The sequence below is a fragment of the Equus przewalskii genome, chromosome 15 (genome assembly GCF_037783145.1).
Source record: "Equus przewalskii isolate Varuska chromosome 15, EquPr2, whole genome shotgun sequence".
Classification (NCBI taxonomy): domain Eukaryota; kingdom Metazoa; phylum Chordata; class Mammalia; order Perissodactyla; family Equidae; genus Equus; species Equus przewalskii.
In genome coordinates, this window is record NC_091845.1 from 23,898,968 (window position 1) to 23,917,713 (window position 18,746).

At 39.7% G+C, this 18,746-nt stretch overlaps 1 long non-coding RNA gene across 1 annotated transcript; it reads left to right on the plus strand.

The window, feature by feature from the left end:
- The first annotated feature begins 207 nt into the window (after positions 1–207).
- On the plus strand, positions 208–7,918 carry LOC139076138 (uncharacterized). The gene is made up of 2 exons (XR_011527430.1): positions 208–1,146; positions 6,700–7,918. It is a non-coding gene; the product is annotated as an uncharacterized lncRNA (long non-coding RNA).
- Positions 7,919–18,746: the final 10,828 nt, after the last annotated feature.

Genomic DNA, 18,746 nt, shown 5'->3' on the forward strand with positions numbered 1-18,746 from the left:
ATTCACCCCTCCCTGAGAAGTATTTGTGATATGGACATGCGTTCTCCGTGGGAGGAATATTATCCTCAAGGGAGTAATGGTTGGTTCAGAGTTGGGAGGGAATATAAAACAATCTTACCCTTTTTATGTGTAAAGTACAGATATGCATACAGTGCATAGACAGATGTTTAGTATATCTGTCCATTAAAATTTTATGGGAGGACAATTAGGAAAGAATTTCAAAAAAGGCTCTTAGACAGACAGTTATGAAAACACTTGAGAAACACCGATATAGACTACTCTTTGAGTATTCATTGTTTCCAACACTAGCATTCATCTCTCTAGCAGCTGTGCCCTCCTAGAGTCTTGAGATAAGTAAAACAAGAGAAGCAGATAAAAGGTAATATTGACGACATCGTTGGAATCAGGCAGTGTCACATCACACCATCTTCCCATCATCATGGTAGAAAGAAATGTTTTTGGTGTTATCCTGCACAGAAGTTTGTCTGCCCTTTTGTGCTTTTTAATTTACAAAACCATCAGTGAGTTTATCATTGTGTTTGAAGATTCCAAGTTACCAAATTTTGTGTATATGTGCCTGGATCTATCAGACAAAATGCAAAAATAGAGATGTTCTGTAACAATTGTGGGGAGCAACCAAAGGAGAAACCAGAAATGATAGAAAAATTGTCACGTAAATGTGAAAGCCACGAGGAGAAGTGGGAGAGATCCTGTTTGGCTAGAGAGTCACTTCTAAGCCCACTATCCCCAACCCACCTCCCTAAAAGGCTGGAAAAAATGAAATACTTTCTCAGCTACTCTTTCAGCCAGGGGTGTCCATGTGATAGATCTGATAGAAAGTTGCTGGTAGTAAGGGTAGAAGATTTGGGAAAATTTTTGCTTTCTTACTAAAAGAGACCAGTGTTCTTGTCTCTTTTCCTTTTATTCTGTCTTTGAATGTAAACATAATGTAAGGATCTGGCAGCCACCTTGCAATCATGAGGCGGCAAACCCAAGGACAAAATCCCAGGATGGTACGGATGACAGTGGAAAGAAAGGAAGACTGAATCTCTGGCGACATCATTGAATAGCTAAACCGGTGATAGCAGCTTCCCTCTTGTTCCATGGACTACTACTACACGTCTATTCTACTTAAGCCACTCTGAGGTGAGTTTTCTATTATCTGAATCTAAATGCATCCCTAACTGATATAGGAGATATCACATGATGGAGACATGCAAACATATTTCTACCCCGTCCTCCAGATCTAAGTGACTATTAATCCTCCAGGTTATTTCTGTAAGATCAGACCTCTGCTACCTTAGTATTGATATTTCTTGACAAGGAGCATATCCTTGTTTGTAATTACCATGCGTCTTACATTTCAAAGTAGATCAGAAGCTCTGGAAACTGGAAAGCCGAGTCTTTATGGGGAAGTTTCCAATCATCTCTCCCGCTGATAATGCCTTTGATTGTGTTCTTCCTACTTGGAATCGTGGTGCTCTCAAGCCTTTGAGATAACTGCCCTACCAGCCCTGGTCCAGCCCAGGACGAAAGAGAAACAAACTTTCCTCCCCCACTGCCTCCTCCTCCATGTTCTGTGCTCATCTCTCACTTAAACACCGCCTCAGAGGGACAGTCCAACACAGAACAAAGACAGATATTTGCAATGTCATGCAGAGCAGTTTAATTCCTCCTAATCTCAATTCAGTTCCTGGCTACTGCAATAAGGTTTGCCTTCACATAATCAAAGTCCCATTGAAGGGCTGATTTTCTCATCTCTATAGAAGAGCAACATACTACCACTAATAGGACAACTGCTGGTAGTTTTAAAATAGCTTTTTGTCCCCACTTGTGCAAATAAGTATTTCAAAATTATTGACATTTATCTTCTGTTACTATGCTTTAATCCATATGAAAGTATGCCTTTATTATTAATATAATTTAGTTAATGGGTTCATGGGTAAGAAGATTGCAAAGACTTTAGGGTCATCTTTTTTGTTGCAAGAAATTTGGAAACTAAAGAAAATAAAAAGGAAGAAAATAAAAATTAATTGTGATACTATTACCTACAGATGACATTTAAGGGGTGAAACTTAGTTTTTATGCATATATATACACATGGATTTATATATATAGGAATGGGAAAATTAAACATACATATATATGTGTATTATATATATTATGAACATTTCAATCTGATAACCACATTTTTATTTAATATATGTTGTTTACATTTTCCCATTTCACTAAGTATTCCTTGACAACATCTTCTTAAACGATGGCATAAGATTTCATTATGTAGAAACATAATTTATATAAAAAAGCGCAATGGTTAGACCTTAAATTTTCTCCTATTTTCATCAATATAAATATTGGTATAAGAAATACTCGTGTAGTTCAATCTTAGGGCATGCTCTAGGGTCATTGTAAACAAGCTTACTGGGGTTTCATAGCAAATTGAAATCTGGAATTAATCAAAATAAAGTGTGATTTCAGTCTGTACTCAACCATATCAATAGACTATTACGCTGTCCAAGGTTATGTCTCTCTTTATTGAGCCCATCAATCCAATTCTAGAACACCAGAATGTCAATTTTTCTGTGTTCTTGTGTTTCTGAACTTTCAGAGCCCTTTAAGTAAATCCAGTCTTGGCTCAATAAGGTTTAATGATCATTTAGTACTTAATCAACCAACAGATCATATTGCCAGATGACAAAGTGACTAAGTTTCTGGTGAGATTTCCTGATTTGGTGCATTTAAATGATGGGAGCTTCATTTTCCAGCCAGTTTGATCATCAAGATCGTCAGTGCACAAATAGATGCATTTCTGCGTTAATGTTATTTTATGTCTATTAGGCAGTAATGAGTTTTTTATAATTGGTTTATAACTCATTTCACATTCATCAAGTTATTAATGAGAGAGATAATACTAGATTTGGAAGCAAAACAGTAATAATGTTACATGTAGCAGGCCCAGAGAGGAAAAATCTTGGTTAAATCAATTTTAAGAAATTCTACTTCTCGTTTTATTCAATCTGGGACCCAGAATCATATTTATATTTTTAATCCTTCTTTATAATTATAATAAAAATCTATTGTCATTGCGGGGAAGTTGAAAATGCAGAAAAAATATAAAGCAGAAAATAAAATTAAACCATAATCTCACCTCCCAAGGAGGTAACTGGTAATATAGTACATTTCCTTCATGTCATTTTTCTGTGCCTACTTCAGATTAAAGCATACATGCTACTTTTTAAATTCATCATTGTATTGTAACCACTGCTTCAATTCATTAACAATTTTTTTAAAACAACATTCCCGTGTAATATCCCAGTGAAAAACGTGCCATAACTTAATTTTTCTGTTAAGAGACATTTAGACTTTAATAATATTTCACTACCAAGAGTAATTCTGAGATAAATATCCTTGAACTTCTTTGTCAAAATATCAAACTAATTTCATAGGGTAGATTTCCTAAAGTGGAAGTCCTTGATCAGAAAGTATGAACTTTTATAAGTTTCTTGTAACATATTTCCAAATGACTTTCCAGAAAGTACTTCACACTCCCACCATCAGGACAAGAGATTACCTGTCTCATAATACCCGAGTCAGTATTATTTTTTTAATTTTGACTAATTTAATAAGCAAAACATCTTTATTAGCATTTCTAATAAATAGATTTCCATAGGTTTATTGATGTTTGTGTTTCTTCTGTGAAATATAAATTCATGTCCTTCTGAGAACAAAAAAATTGGCTATAGTAGTCAGGGTTGAGGGGTTCTGAAAAATGCTTGCTTGAGAATCATTAAAATTAACTTTAGTACAAATTATGCATATACTCTGCTATATAAATAACTCCACTACTATTCATTCCAGATGGATTAAAAAATTTAAATTTAAAAAAGAAAACCAAACAGTTCTGAGGGAAATTATAGTTAATTTTTTCAGTAAATCTTGAAAAGGAGAAGGCCCTAGCAATCAACGCTCAAAAACTATGGGTGTCTTCACAATTAGAATACACAACTATATACTTGGGGGCTCTGGGTAGAAAAAAGAAAAAAAAAAAGATTGGCAACAGTTGTTAGCTCAGGTACCAATCTTTAGAAAAAAATAGCTAACTATAGGGGCCAGCCTGGTGGTGTAATGGTTAAGTTTATGCGCTCTGCTTCAGTGGCCCAGGGTTCATGGGTTCGGATCCTGGGTGTGGACCACAAACCGTTCATCAAGCCATCCTGTGGTGGCATCCCACATACAAAATAGGTGAAGATTAGCACAGATGTTAGCTCAGGGCCAATCTTCCTCACCCAAAACAAAACAAAAAAACTATAAAGAAATTGTGGGGAAATTGGTTCTGGATGCAAAATTGCACGACAAGAGAAAATACATCCCTGAGGGAGCAGAACATGGTTATCGTTATGATCTTTGCAGAATCCAAATGCAAACCCTCACTTGCCACGGTAGGTCAGGAACTTGCTCCCTTAGCAGCCTCAGAACCACCTCTCCTATAAGGGCTCCCCAGAACCTCCGCTTCTGCTCCATGAAGTTCTCCTGGGCCAGGCTCGTTTATCTTGATGCTCTAGGTGTTTGGTCTCCATTTCCAAAGTTGATGTATGGTTCAAATTAGCTGCTTCAGCCACAGCCGTCTCAACCACATGCTAGAAGCAGAATGGCAGGTGGGGCGAACAAGAAGAGGAGAAAGGGCATGCTAGGGTTGCTCTTAAGGTAGATGCCCCATGAAATTTCCCCATACGTGTTATTGGGCAGACGTTACACACTACGCCACAGTCAGCTAGGAGCTCATCTAGAATTCATGGGTCCTCTCACTTGGGAAGAATGTGAGAGTGGGTATTGGGAAGATAACCAGCAGTCTCTGCTACCCTCCCTGTATATAATAAGCCATGTTTATGTTAGTATCCATGCTTTTACATTTCCTGGTGAGTGGGACTAAGGTATCTTATGATCCTCAAAAAACACCGATATTACACCTAATTCTACCTATGGCAAGTAGAATTATAAACAATAATATTATTTTGCCTAATATTTTAGTTAGTGGAAGAAACTTGAAAATATTATGAACTTTGCTATTTGCATCTCTTCTGCTCCTAGGATTCCAGCAGCAGAAAACGCCTTTGGGTGTTCTAAGTCCAAATTTGCTTCATTGCAGCAGGACCTGGCATAGTAACATGTCCTGCAAAGACATGCAGGACCTTCCAGGTGCCCCTGCAGCAGAGCCATCAGCTCCCTACCATCCCAAGAGGGTTCTTTCTGGCTAAGTTGTGAGAATTGAGATAAATAACTACAAATCTGCTGTTCAATGATTTTTTTTGAAAAAAATCTTTTTGGAGAGTTGGTGGACATTTCACAAATTTTTTCTAAATTCTTGTAAGGTTCCTGGAGCAAATTTCTTGCAAGGCCCCAAGAACAGCTGTTTCACCCATATATTCACAGACTGGTTTGATTATTTATCGCCTTTCCTGATGGTTTAATTTCATCAGCATTGCTTACCATCTTATCAAAACTGGCCATGCTGAGAGCTTACCAAATAACCTAACAAGAACTTGCATTTATATCTCCTCCCATCATTTGTCACCTTGATGGGCTCAGGAAACAGCTCAGACGCTAACAAGGACCCCAAGTCACTGTTGCAATTGTGCATTTGTTCATTCAATCCCTTAGCCAGTTCTTCCCCAGGGAAATTGGACATTTCACAGCCCTGGGCCCTTTGCTTTTATGCGTGGGTCCACATCGGCCTCCAAATGATCAATTAGGGACAATGTGGCTAAAATGAAAATTACCGAATATTTTTTCTCTCTCTTAACGGCTTTTTATAACAACATAGCCTTTTCTCTTTAGAAAAAAAAAAATCATCTTGATTGTTTTGTGTATGTGTGTGTGTGTGCTTCCCAGATTCTCCTGTAATAATATTGCATGAAATTATGCAAAACACCACTCTGAAAATACTTCTTGGGATGCTCTCTTGAGTTGCATTTTAAGGCCACTGGTCTTGGTGTCTCCTAGATGTTAAGTTGCCTGAAAGACAGCCCAGATGTGGGGGTGTGGGGGTGGTTGGTGCTGAGTGGTGGTGGGAGAACCTTCATCACAGCTTTATGAAAAAAATTTGAGACTTGGACTTTTCAAATAGAGTTTTGAAACATTTATTTTATACCATGATGGTGGCTGTCGTTCATTATTTAATTCCCCTGAGGGAATTTATCAATCTGTTTCCACTCACTAACATTTTGATAGTATTTAGTTTTGTATTTAAATGACACCAATACAAGTACCTGGTCATGGATAAGATTTCTCTCTTTTAAGTGAAGTCCCACTAGGTTATCAATGGCTAATCACTCTCCGAACTCCTCTAGCTTATAGGGGGAATAATTTAAGGAAGGCTCCGATTGCTTTGTGTAGCTTTGCTAACGTAAATGAGCGATGTGTATTGATTTTTCATAGTGTAAAATCTTTTTATTCATTTTGTGCAAGAAAATCTGTTAAAGAATTATTAATGACACGATAATTGCTTTAAGATCAATGCCCTAATTAAAACAGTAAATTCTTTATTACATCTTTATTTTAATTAGATGTACAGAAAGACAATAATTTTTATAAGAAACCCAGTGTAAAATAAAATTACCTCATTTAGAATTGCTTCCAAAAGTCTGTAGTGGTGCTACGAAGAAAGGCTGTTAACTCTTTTTTTTTTTTTTTTTGAGGAAGATTAGCCCTGAGCTGACATCTGCTGCCAATTCTCCTCTTTTTGCTGAGGAAGACTGATCCTGAGCTAACATCCGTGCCCATTTTCCTCTACTTTATATGTGGGACAGCTGCCACAGCATGGCTTGATGAGTGATGCGTAGGTCCAAGCCCAGGATCCAAACCGGTCAACCCCGGGACACTGAAGTGGAACGTGCACGCTTAACCGCTGTGCCACCAGGCCAGCCCCAAGAACTTCTTGAAGTAAAACCAGAGTGACTCCACTTCCATCAAAATTAAGATGCCATCTTGACTGAAATGAACAATCTTTTTTTGTGTGTGTGAGGAAGATTGGCCCAGAGCTAACATCTGTTGCCAATCTTCCTCTTTTTGCTTGAGGAAGACTGTCACTGACCTAACATCTATGCCAATCTTCCTCTATTTTATGTGGGATGCTGCCACAACATGGCCTGATGAGTGGTGCTAGGTCTGTTCCCCAGGATCCAAACCTGTGAACCCCAGGCCGCCAATGTGGAGCATGTGAAGTTAACCATTACGCCACTGGGCTGGCCCCTGAAATGAACACTCTTAAATAAACTATTTTACACTTGTAATGAAGTACAATTCATCTATACCAATAAGTTTCTGTTTCTACTTTTTAATTTAATTTCTGTTTCTTAAAAGTAAGGATATTTTAAAAAATTTGCAAAGCTCAGTTAAAGACAGAGGAAAATGAGTTTATTGTCATGGAAATTACCTTATATCAACTGGAGTCGATTTGTTTTTGCAGTTGTTCTTTGCTCTGCTTCTTCAATTTGCAAGACGATGTTTTTTAATGATTTGTCCTGAGCTGTGTTTATAGAAAAACCACAGCCGAAATCAATAACTGACTTCCATTGCTCATGTCATTTTTTTCTACTTGCCTTTCTGTCTTTCATTTGCACGTGTGATTTACTGGGACAATGCTCCCTTGTGGATGATGATCCCTGACTTGAAGGGTGGTGTTTGAGTTAACATTTGAGTGTGGATCTTGGCTGAGCACTGTGTTGGGATCTTTCACGATTGTTAATCCTTCTAACAACCAAAACTGGGAAAGTTATGACTTCCATTTTATAGAGAGAGGAACTGAAAGTTGAGGGGTGCGACCATTTTGAGTATTTAAACCAGGGGTCAGAAAACTATAGTCTGTGGGCCATATCCAGCTTGCCACCAGATTTTATCAATAAAGTTTTATTGGAACATAGACACACTTGTTTGTTTAGGTGTCGTCTATGAGTGCTTTCTCGTTATAATGACAGAGTTGAGTAGTATGGAGAGAGAGACTGTCTGACTTGGCAAATGTAAACGATTTACTATCTAGTCCTGAAGGGAAAGAGTTTGCAGATCCCTGGTCTAAAACAAGAAACCCAGAACTGCTGACACAATTGCACCTCCTTCCATTCATCCGATCCCGTTGTGTAACACATTGTGTTTAAAATTATACAGCCCCGTTTTCCCAGCACACTCTTCAGACTTAGACATCTATTTCTTTCTTCCTTCTTTTATTTGGACACTCAATATAGGGGCCTTTTTCCTATGAGTGACATCTCATCTCTTTTCTGAATAGGCTGAAATAACATCTCTCTAGCCTATTTCTTTCTTAGCTGTCATTATTTATTTAACTCTAATCATGTTATTTAACACAGCATAGCATTTTGGACCTCAGCTAGTAAGAGGGTTGTTATAGCAGAGTATTACCTCATGTTGCTCTTCTTATAACCTGAATTTCTTCCTTAAGTTTTCCCACAGGACAATGGTTATCTGACTGCTGGGGAAAGTCACAGGCGGTTGCAGTTTAGAAAAGCCAGCAACTATCACATAACAAAAATCAGAGCAAAGGAGCATCACGTCCAGTCAGGAGTCCTCTACTTTCTTTTATGAACAGAAAAGGGAGAGCAGTGGGATAGGGAGGGATCTCCCCACCCTAAGAAATGTTAGTCAAGGGAGCCTGTAACACCAGATAGATGCCCTTTTCTCACAGACACTGCGTGTTATGCAGGGAAAGCTGCCCAGCTCCGGACTTCCCTCAGCAAGCTCAGTTAGGTAGACTAATTTGTTAGGTCTCCAAAAGAGGGGGCCCAGCCAACCCTACGTGCATAGACTCTGAGGGGATTTGTACACGAAAAGAGAAAGGCCAGAGGAGTTCTAATTAGTCAAAAAGTGACCACAGGTAGTGAAAATTGGAAACAGTTTATGTTCAAGAATGGTTAAAAATAGAATATTCATGGGGCTGGCCCCGTGGCCGAGTGGTTAAGTTCGCGCACTCCGCTGCAGGCGGCCCAGTGTTTCGTTGGTTCGAATCCTGGGCACCGACATGGCACTGCTCATCAAACCATGCTGAGGCAGCGTCCCACATACCACAACTAGAAGGACCCACAACAAAGAATATACAACTATGTACCAGGGGGCTTTGGGGAGAAAAAGGAAAAAATAAAATCTTTAAAAAAAAAAAGACAATAAAAAATAGAATATTCATACCGTGGAATACTACGCAAAATTAATGATATTGTAGAAGGAAATGCAATGACAAGGGGATATAACAGGTTCTTAAATGTACATATTTAATTTTGCTTAAGATCTACAGTAAATATATATAGAAGAAAAGCATTGGAAGATATATACCACGATATTAAAGTGGTTATCTTTGGGTGATGGAGTTATGAGTGATGGTTTAGCCTCCTACACACCTAGGCTCTATGGTACTAATCTTATGGCACCAGTGTCTTATATGCGGTTCATTGTTGACCAAAACATCACTATGTGGTGCATGACTGTTCTGTTACTAGTCACTGAATTACTCACCTGGAAGGCCCCCAGAGCTCCCCAAACTGTCAACAGACTACGTTCTTTCTTGTTTGCAAGACTTAGCTGAGGCTATTCCCTCAGTCAGCACAGTCTACTTACTTACCCTTGTCTTCTTGGGCGAGCTAAAAAGTTGCCTCTTCCCCATATTGCCCCTAACCCCTATCCCCACTTCCCACTTCCCACCAATCAGTGCTCCCTTCCTCGTCCCAAAACATTTCCGTAACCATTTTTGGGTTGGACTATATTTATTTGTTTTTCTTTCTTTCTTACCGACCACATTGAGGGCGAGACCAGATTTAAATCATCTTCATATTTCCGCCACTTAGAGTAAGTCTTTGAATGGCCTATAATAACCAAATAGCTCTGCTCAGCAAAATTAGATTTCCATTGGCCTTCCAGCCCAGTTCTTCGATATGTTCCACTCTCTTTCTCTCCTGTTGAAGCTCTTGGAACTGACCCAGGTGAATGGCTGGAAGTGGAAGGAGTGACGGGCCAAGAGCTCTGCTAGAGCCTATTTGCCTAAACTGTCACATTTTATCAATTTTTAAAGTAATATCTTGGTGCAGCGTTTGTTAAGACTAGAATGAAAGGTTGCTAGAGAAAACAACAGGAATCATGCAATTAAACATTAGCCTTTGTCCATCAGACTCATAGGGAAGGTAATCAAATGACGGTGCCCTTTCGTTAGATGTCAACCTCCACAAAATGTACCATTGGCCATGCCCCACCCACCATGCTCCCTCTCACGCCCCCTGGCCTTGTTTTGAGGGGCTTTCCCCCTCCCTTACATGGGTGAGCCCTCTCAAAATTTACTCAGCCTGGACACTGTTATCTACTTTCCTCTCTGCTAATCTGACAAGCCTGTACAATTTCCAATTTGAAGCTTTTGTTGACATGTTCTTTGTGACCTAGTAAAAAGTATAGTCTCTCTAGGGAATACATTTTAATGCATAGTTCTAAAACCGAAATTATCTATTATTTCTCAGTTTTTCTATATCCTTACTTTTTGGTCTGCTTGCTCTGCTAACAATTGAACAAAATGTGTTAAGACCTCTGCTAAGGAAAGTTTATGGTACATGAAGTATTTAAGCTAGACAAGGCTTTTATTCAAGGAGGAGTTAGAGGAAAAGGGTGAGCTGGGCCCCTTTGTGCACCTCATTCATCCTACAACACACAATCTCCTCACATGTGTGAGGGGTTCAGTAAGATATGGTGGATGAAGAGAGAGAAGGTTGGGAGGGGAAAGAAGGTCTTGATGAAGAAAGTCAATATTGATCTGTGTATGGAACACCTGCTATCCTCAGGCTTTTCAAAGGAAGACTAACATCTTATCCCTAATCAGTGCTAAAAAGAAAAATAGTGATCTATAGACTGCTAATCAGCCAGGCTGATGCCGTATTAAACTGTTGTGATTTTCTGCTGTCTGATGAGGCAGGGCTCTCTGCTGGATTTGTTTTCTATCCTCTACTAGACACCAACCACAAAACATTCCTGGGTGTTGCATCTCAAACTGAAGTGAAATCAGAAATAAAGCCTAATATAAAATGGCAGCCATCTTGAGAGGCAAAACATACTCTTTCTTTTTCCATAAGTTCTGTTGGTTTAATTTGCATGAGTATTTTGGGAGGACAGGCAGGGGTACTCTCATCACAGAGAGCAGGAGATGACATTTCCCTGGTGGGTCCCTCCTCTTTACTGTGAGGAAGAGGAGGAGGAAGATTTATAAGTTTGTAATCTCCAGCAAACAATATCCTTCTTGAGGCGTGAAAACTTTTTTATAACCTTCAGTTTCTTTGGAACCTCAATTCAATGTAATTTTTACAGGCAGTTAAATTAGGGAGAATGATAGTAATAATAAACACTTTAAAGTGTTTGCCATATGCCAGCCCTGCTTGAGGTATTTTACATGTGTCAACATATTTACAAATCACTGCTATTAGTACAGTTTTACTTATGAGGAGACTGAGGCATGGAAAGATTTGTCCAAGGTTAAACAGTTTGTAAGTGTTGGAATCAGGATTCGAACCCGGGCAGTTTGCAGTTGACCATTAGGTTATCCTGTTTCGTAAATGACTGGTAAGTGTTTTTTTTGTCTATATGGTCTGCAGGCAAAAGTCAATTCAAGAGACAGTTATTGGGATTCAGTCATGTCTAGGACACTGGGCTAAATGCTGTGGCTTAATTTTTTTCCTAGGAAGAAATAAATCCATCCCTTATTTTAAATTGCTTAGAGCTGAGTAGAGAGATTAAAACGAGTTTACAAAGTATAAACTACAACGCAGAAAGAAATTCTCGGTAGAAGAATACGCAGAACACTGTGGCAGTAAGGCAGAACCAAATGCAATGGTCTCGTAAAATTCAGTGACTTTGTTCTGTCTTTCCTTATAAGTTACAGATCCTGTCTGTTGGGTTTTCCAATGTCCAGTATAAAGAAACAAGGACTTGATTGTCAGTTGTCATGCCACAGAGCTTGGCTTAATTCATCTGAAGAGCATAACTCTTAATCCCAAGGCTTGTGTTGACTCTAAGGTTTGTGAAACACGGTTTACTACTTGCATGAAGTCAGAAGACAAGGCGAATGTGGAAGATGGTGATAGCTCGTAAATTACACCTTATTTGTTTACGTAAGGTAAATGATGTGTCTAGTTCTTTTCCTTAACATTATTATTTCTCTTTCTCTCTGCCTTGCTCTGAGTCTTTGATTTCCCAGAATATAAGGCTGTAATGTACTTTCTGGTGTTTGAGATACAGGCACAGTTTGTCTTTCCTCTGCAGGGCCTTGATATTTCTGACGCTCTCCAAACTTTAACACCATGCAAAGCATTGTGACATAACGCATGTCAAGCACTCATCACGATGTCCATCATAGAGGAAGGGCTCAATTATTATTTGCTATTATTGCTGCTGTTTTTTTTTTTTTTTTGCCCTTTCTCTCAGGCTCCAAACCTAAGAAGCCATTTCTACCACACCCTCCTGAGTTGAATCAAGTGACAAAGGTGAGAAAGCGTGTCTGTCAAAGAAAATAGTATAACACAGATTTGGGAAATTATAGGTCATTTGGGGCAAGTCTAAATTGTTAAGTTTGGTTGAAATATAGAACAAATTGGTGGGCTAATTATGGATATGGACTGATGAAATGAAAGCTGGTGTTTGGCTGTATTTTGTGATTGTTTGACATTTGAGTTGCTTACATCTGGGGAAAAAAAGACAAATCTTTCAAAAACAATATGAGAAGTGTGGTTCTTTAATATTATAGGCTTGCTTAGAAGTTAAAAAGCAACAAGAAATGAAATCATATCTGAATTTTGAATCTACTTTGCCTGTGTATCTTGTTTCAGACTCACATTTACCCAGTGACTTAGCTTGCCTCTCACTAATAAGTTATTCAAGTCAATTTAAATATGAATTTAGGTAAAACATAACCAGATGCATCTGGAGGGGGTTAGATGTCTAACATATTCTACAATTAAATTTAAGCTATCTTTGGATTATCTGGTGTTTTGGATAATTTATCCCTCTGCTCTCAATTATTGCAAACAAAAAACAAAATCAAGATTTGACTTACGAAAGTTCTAAGTTCGTCTTCAAGATGTTCATCCTCCAAAGTACACAAGCAGCATAAATAATTCCAGTGCATGTGTCAATCTCTGTGCAGTATTCTGGGATGCAGGCATTCAATGTGAACTGTGCGGGGATTCTGTTTTCCCTGGCTCAAGGCAAAATATGTTCTTCATAATGTAGACGTGCATAGTTAAATATGACTAGTTGATTACGTGAATGGAATCTATTTTTTCTTGGTAAAACAAGTTGAAAAATAGGATTTACGGTTCCTTGAAGTTTTCTTTTAATGTCCTAATGTATTTAAAAACAACAACAATGGTAATAATTACCTGTACCAAGAGTAGAATACACTCTAATGTTTATTAATCATGGGGCCGGCCTGGTGGCATAGTGGTTAAATTTGTGCACTCCACTTCAGTGGCCTGGGGTTTGCGAGTTCGGATCCTGGGCACAGACCTATACACCGCTCATCAAGCCACGATGTGGTGCTGTCCCACATACAAAATAGAGGGAGATTGGCACAGATGTTAACTCAGTGATAATATTCCTCAAGCAAAAAGAGGAAGATTGGCAACAGATGTTAGCTCAGGGCCAATCTTCTTCACCAATCTTCTTCACCAAAAAAAAATGTAGCATGTTTAAGTATTTAAAGACTTTATTAAAATACAACTACCAATCTTGTTTCTTTCAAATATAGCACTTAATGAATCTAAATGATCAAACTTTTGGAAGAACAACACATACTTGTTCACAAGTAAATTCATGATTCACAGCTATATGCAGATTGAGTCTGTCACTATGGAGATAAGCAGAATCTGTCACTATAAATTGTTAATGGTCATTGAAAAACAAAAATATAAGAAACCATCTTCTTTTGGTGGGAAGAGCATATTTATATCAGAAGAAAAGAGTATCCAGATTTCCATGTTCGTAGGTGTAACATGCATTTCTGATCTTCTGTGCTAAGTGTAGCAATATGAGATGAAGATTGTGGAGGGCAGCCATGCACTTCAGGAGTGAGAGCCAGCTCCAACGAATAGACAAGGCGAGGTGCACCTCAGGAGACCCCAGCATGGGATGGCTAGGGACCAGCAGAACAAGGGACATCTCCTTGGAGGCCCGTAAAGATCCAGGTAGTGCAGGAACCGGAAGCGTAGTAGACGTCCTTCCCCCGTTGTTGGGATGGCACCTTAGTCATGCCTGACCTGCAGGAACCTGGGAAGGAGCAGGAATGGAAGAATCTAGAAGCAGTTAGGCTTAAATCCCAAAAAGATAGTTATCCAAATGAGATTGTATTGACGTGAAAGGTGATATTTTAAACTGGAAGTGTTAAGAAATACTATATTTTTTGGAACAACAGAGTGCTTTATATCCTCATTCTACTTTCCAGCGTGTGTGCACTTTGACCTTGTTCCATGAACTGAGTAAAGTAAAGTTCTGGGCACCACAGGAGCAGAGAAGAGGGGTATCAAACCCAGACTGAGGTAGGGAAGGGAGTAGTGAGGTCGGGGAAGTTTTCCCCAAAGAGGAGTTGCTTGAGCATTGTCTCATTGTCAGGAACGTGGGTGATGAATGAGGAAGCCCCAGAACACAGTCGTCCTCACTTTTAATTTAGTGTCCTTTACACTGCGCCATCTGTCTTACTGCCACCTACAGCCAACCTGCTGCCTGCCTGGCACCATCTGAAAGAATGGGTATAAGCAAAGTTGTTCCAGCCAGTAAAGAAAATCTGACCGACTGTAGATTTGATTTTATTACCTGAGAACTGACCAGATTCACACAAATAACAGAGGATTCAGAACTCCAGACAAGAGGAGGGCACACATCACCCATGGAGCCTCGTAGAGCTCTGGAGCTGATGTGGAACCCATTTTGGTGATATGTTATAAACAAGCCAGTGGGGAACTCGGGAAGTGCAAGTAACTGCTTAATCTGCAAAGGCTAGTCCATCTCTTAGGAAAAGAATATAATGGAACAACTGTATGTGAGTAACACCAACCCTCTGATGGTCCCAGGAAGATGCTGAGCCCAGCAGACTCAGCCTCACAAAGCAGAAAGCTTTGTTCCCACATTAGCCGGGGTCTCAGCAGACCTGTGTCCTTGGCTTAGGGTCAGATGATTACATAGTGCTGCTCATAGGGAGCCAGTGGAACAAGAAACCAGAAGGGCAAGAAGGCTTAAAAACACAACCGTCAAACCCTGAGATGCTCTCCAGATGTGCCTTGGCCCTGGGTTTGGGAGCACTTTGTTGAAGAGAAACGTGCAAATCCCAGCAGAGGGGACAGGAGGTTGGGGTGAGGGGGTCCAAGGTAGCAGGCACAGCTTGAAATGGGTACTGTTTCCCAGGTTGTCCCACTCTTACTATGCACTGATTGGAATTGATAGCTATTTGCTGGTTCTTGTCCTGATGGGCCTAAAATCTCTCGAGCAGAATCTAGAGATTGTTTTGGGCTCTTGAGGCCATTCCTCCTGGCTTGGGGTCTTGATTACCATTTGGCTTCTGAAACAAGATAGAATAGAGTTCACAGACATTGTCTCCTGGTCCCCACACTGCTGCCCCCTCCACCTTACATACACACAGGGTTCAGTAGCCCCTTCCCTACCACCTCCCTTAGTCAAAATTAAATTCTATTGCACAGTTCCCCTCATTGTTTCAGCATTTTAAAAGTCTTTATGTTCTAACTTATTTTTGTTCATTTGTTCATTGATCTCTTCTTTTATTCATTCATTATCTCAACATACGCCTGTTGAAGCTACTGTACTAGGTCCTTGGGAAACAAAATACACACAGCGCCTGCCCTCATGAATTCACAATCCAGCAGGGAAGACCATGAATTTCAACAAGTCATTACACATACTAGCCTATAAAAAATTCAACACAGTATATTATATTTAATAAGAATACTGGAAAAAATTGCAAATCCTATGAAGAAGAGTGAAGAAGTGTATCAAGAACCTGGAGAAAGATCTAGTCACAGAAATTTACAGGGGAATTCTGGGAATCGATGAATTTTCTTGTCTGGTCAGAACAAAAGCCCAGATAGAAAAGTAAGGCCGCGTCAATATACTAATCCCGTTTCAGGAGTGGAAGCTGTCCTAAGCTTGTATTTCAGAAGTTTCCCTTAATCGTAAAAGAATCCATTCTCTGCTCAAGAATGGCATAGATGGTACCCATGATAGTTTCCTCGGGATATTATTTAGAAATTTCCTTGAGTTACATGTAACAGTGGGTTAAACAAGAGCGATGTTAACGTGGGCAGTGGAGAGTCATCTGGGACCGTTGTTGCAGGTCCATGACATCATTAGTGTCCTAGCATTTTTCCTTTTTCATGCCCCTTCTATTTTAGGATATTCATCCATTCTCAGGGTAATGGTTGTGAAATGATTCCTGGAGATCCAGCCATTGTGTCCAATTTCCAGATGGGATATAGGAAGGGAAGGGGAGAAAGGCATATTTTAAAAGTGTATTTTCCGGAAACTCTACCAGCAACTTCTGCTTATATCTTGGTGGCCAAACACATGATGTAGCCAGCCCCATTTCTGTTTCCAATGAAAATCTGTTAGCAAAGTTTTAACTGAAGAATGGGTACTGAGTAGACCAGCAGGCTCCATCACCTGCCAGCTGGGACACCCGAACACATTGAAACCTCTGAGGGGAAGGCGAAGGCATGTGGGAATGGAAGTTAGAAGTCAAGGGAAAGAGCCCGAGGCCTAAGGACTCTCCCCACAGAGACCTGTGTGCCAGACTAGCTTTCAGAAGTTGCTGCTAAGCAGCTTCATTTCATTTTTCTCCTCAAATAGTTGGAGCTTCAAAAACCTTATAGCACATTTTATGTACATGTGTATAATGTACATGGATTTTTGTATTAATATCAGTTTCTAGTATCTACTTCATATAAACATTGAAGCCTGTGCACTCCTCTCATAGAGAACAACTGATGTGATATTTTAAAAATAGCGAAACAGGAGCAAACTTGTTGATTGAATTCTGATATTTATTTAATGTATTTTGGGAAATTTTCATTTTAAAAAATGTTTTATTTTTAGAAGCACTTGTTTCAGTTATTAAAGATGGTATCCCACCTGTCCTCTGCCAAAAATATTCTTGATATCTTATTAAAACAAATATTGGCAGTAGGGAAAGCTTACATGTGAAAATGTGGAACTCTTTAAATATAATCCTTTCTCATTTCAAACATAGAACTTGGAAGCCTGTTTAAATGATGCAGTCGATTTTAATGAAACTTGTACAAAATTAACATACAATAGAATAAATCAAACATTGGCATTAACAAGGGGACATCAGTTGGGTTCCCAGCTTGAAACAGCACCCTCAGAGTAGGTATGTCAAGGAGGTGTCATTTTCAAAGGAACTATTTGCAAAGATTGTAAGGTGCTGGAGAGCCACAGATGTAGTCAAGGACCTGCGCTGAGTAGTGGAGGGACAGCTATTGCCTCTCCTAGGCCGGAAGGGGACAAAAGGAGAGGGATGTTAACAGAACCCGGAAGGAGAGAGTGGAGCGTGTAGGGAAAGTTGTCTTGAGGAGCAGTGATCTTAGGTCAAGGGACACACCCAGCTTCAAAGACCCATCTAGTGATCTCAAAGTGGGGAAGCCAAGGAATTAGTACCCTGATCTCCTGCTGGGGCTTCCATTGGCCCATCCAACCAGCAGGCAAGGTGCCGAGGAGCCCCATTACATGGTCCACGCAGGACAGCACTAGGGCGGAGAGTAGGGGACAGAAGGGGACAGAATAGACCTGGAGAGGCAAACAAAACATCTCACGCGACAAGTTAGGGATGTGCCCATCTATAATATGCAATTCTCTACACCTTGAGATGCTAACGCCTCTTCTCCATGAGCGAATATGTAATGTCACGCTCTGTTTGTCAATTTAATAGATCTCCTGGTACCACCAAGAATATTTCAAAGCTACTCTGCTACTTTCCAGAAACTACCTACAAAAGCTAATTAATAGTGCACCCTTGTTAACATACGCAGATTTGGTATTGTTAGTCTAATTAAAAGGATTTTAACAGTCTCACCTCCCCCCTCTCCTGATTCCTATGTACTCCAGTCAAAGTAAATTAAATCCATTAATCAAAGTGGTAAAAATGATCTAAGGTACAGGATACAGGCAGAACTGAGAGGAGACTAACAGCCCTCATTACGTTTAATTTTGTTCCCCAGCAAAGGATAATAAATTCAAATTGTAACATCACAATAAAACATTTAATTATTCAAGAGCAGGGCAAGACACAATATAATTAGCTCCCTATGATGTGTCTTCATTTAGGTGGTAATAGTTGCAGCTCAGTAGCCCAGCCCAGGGTCTTAAGCTGAAGATTTAAAGTGAGATCTCAACCACTCTGTCACCTTGGGAAACGTCCCCACCATGTGGAGCTTGCCTTGGGATGTGAGTGGGTGGTGACTTGAAGTTTGGCATTCATTCAGTCATTCTCAATTCAACAGATCTCAGTTGAGTGCCAGCTATATGTTGGGTGAACTTCTGGGTATTGTGGTTCTAACAGTGAATAAGCCGAGTAAGTGCCTCCCCTCACAGAACTTACATGAGGACCAGAACAAAATCCATGCTTCTTATCTTAGCCTTGAAGCTCTCCATGATCTGTCCCCAGCCTTCTTCTCAGACTTCATCTCATGCCACCT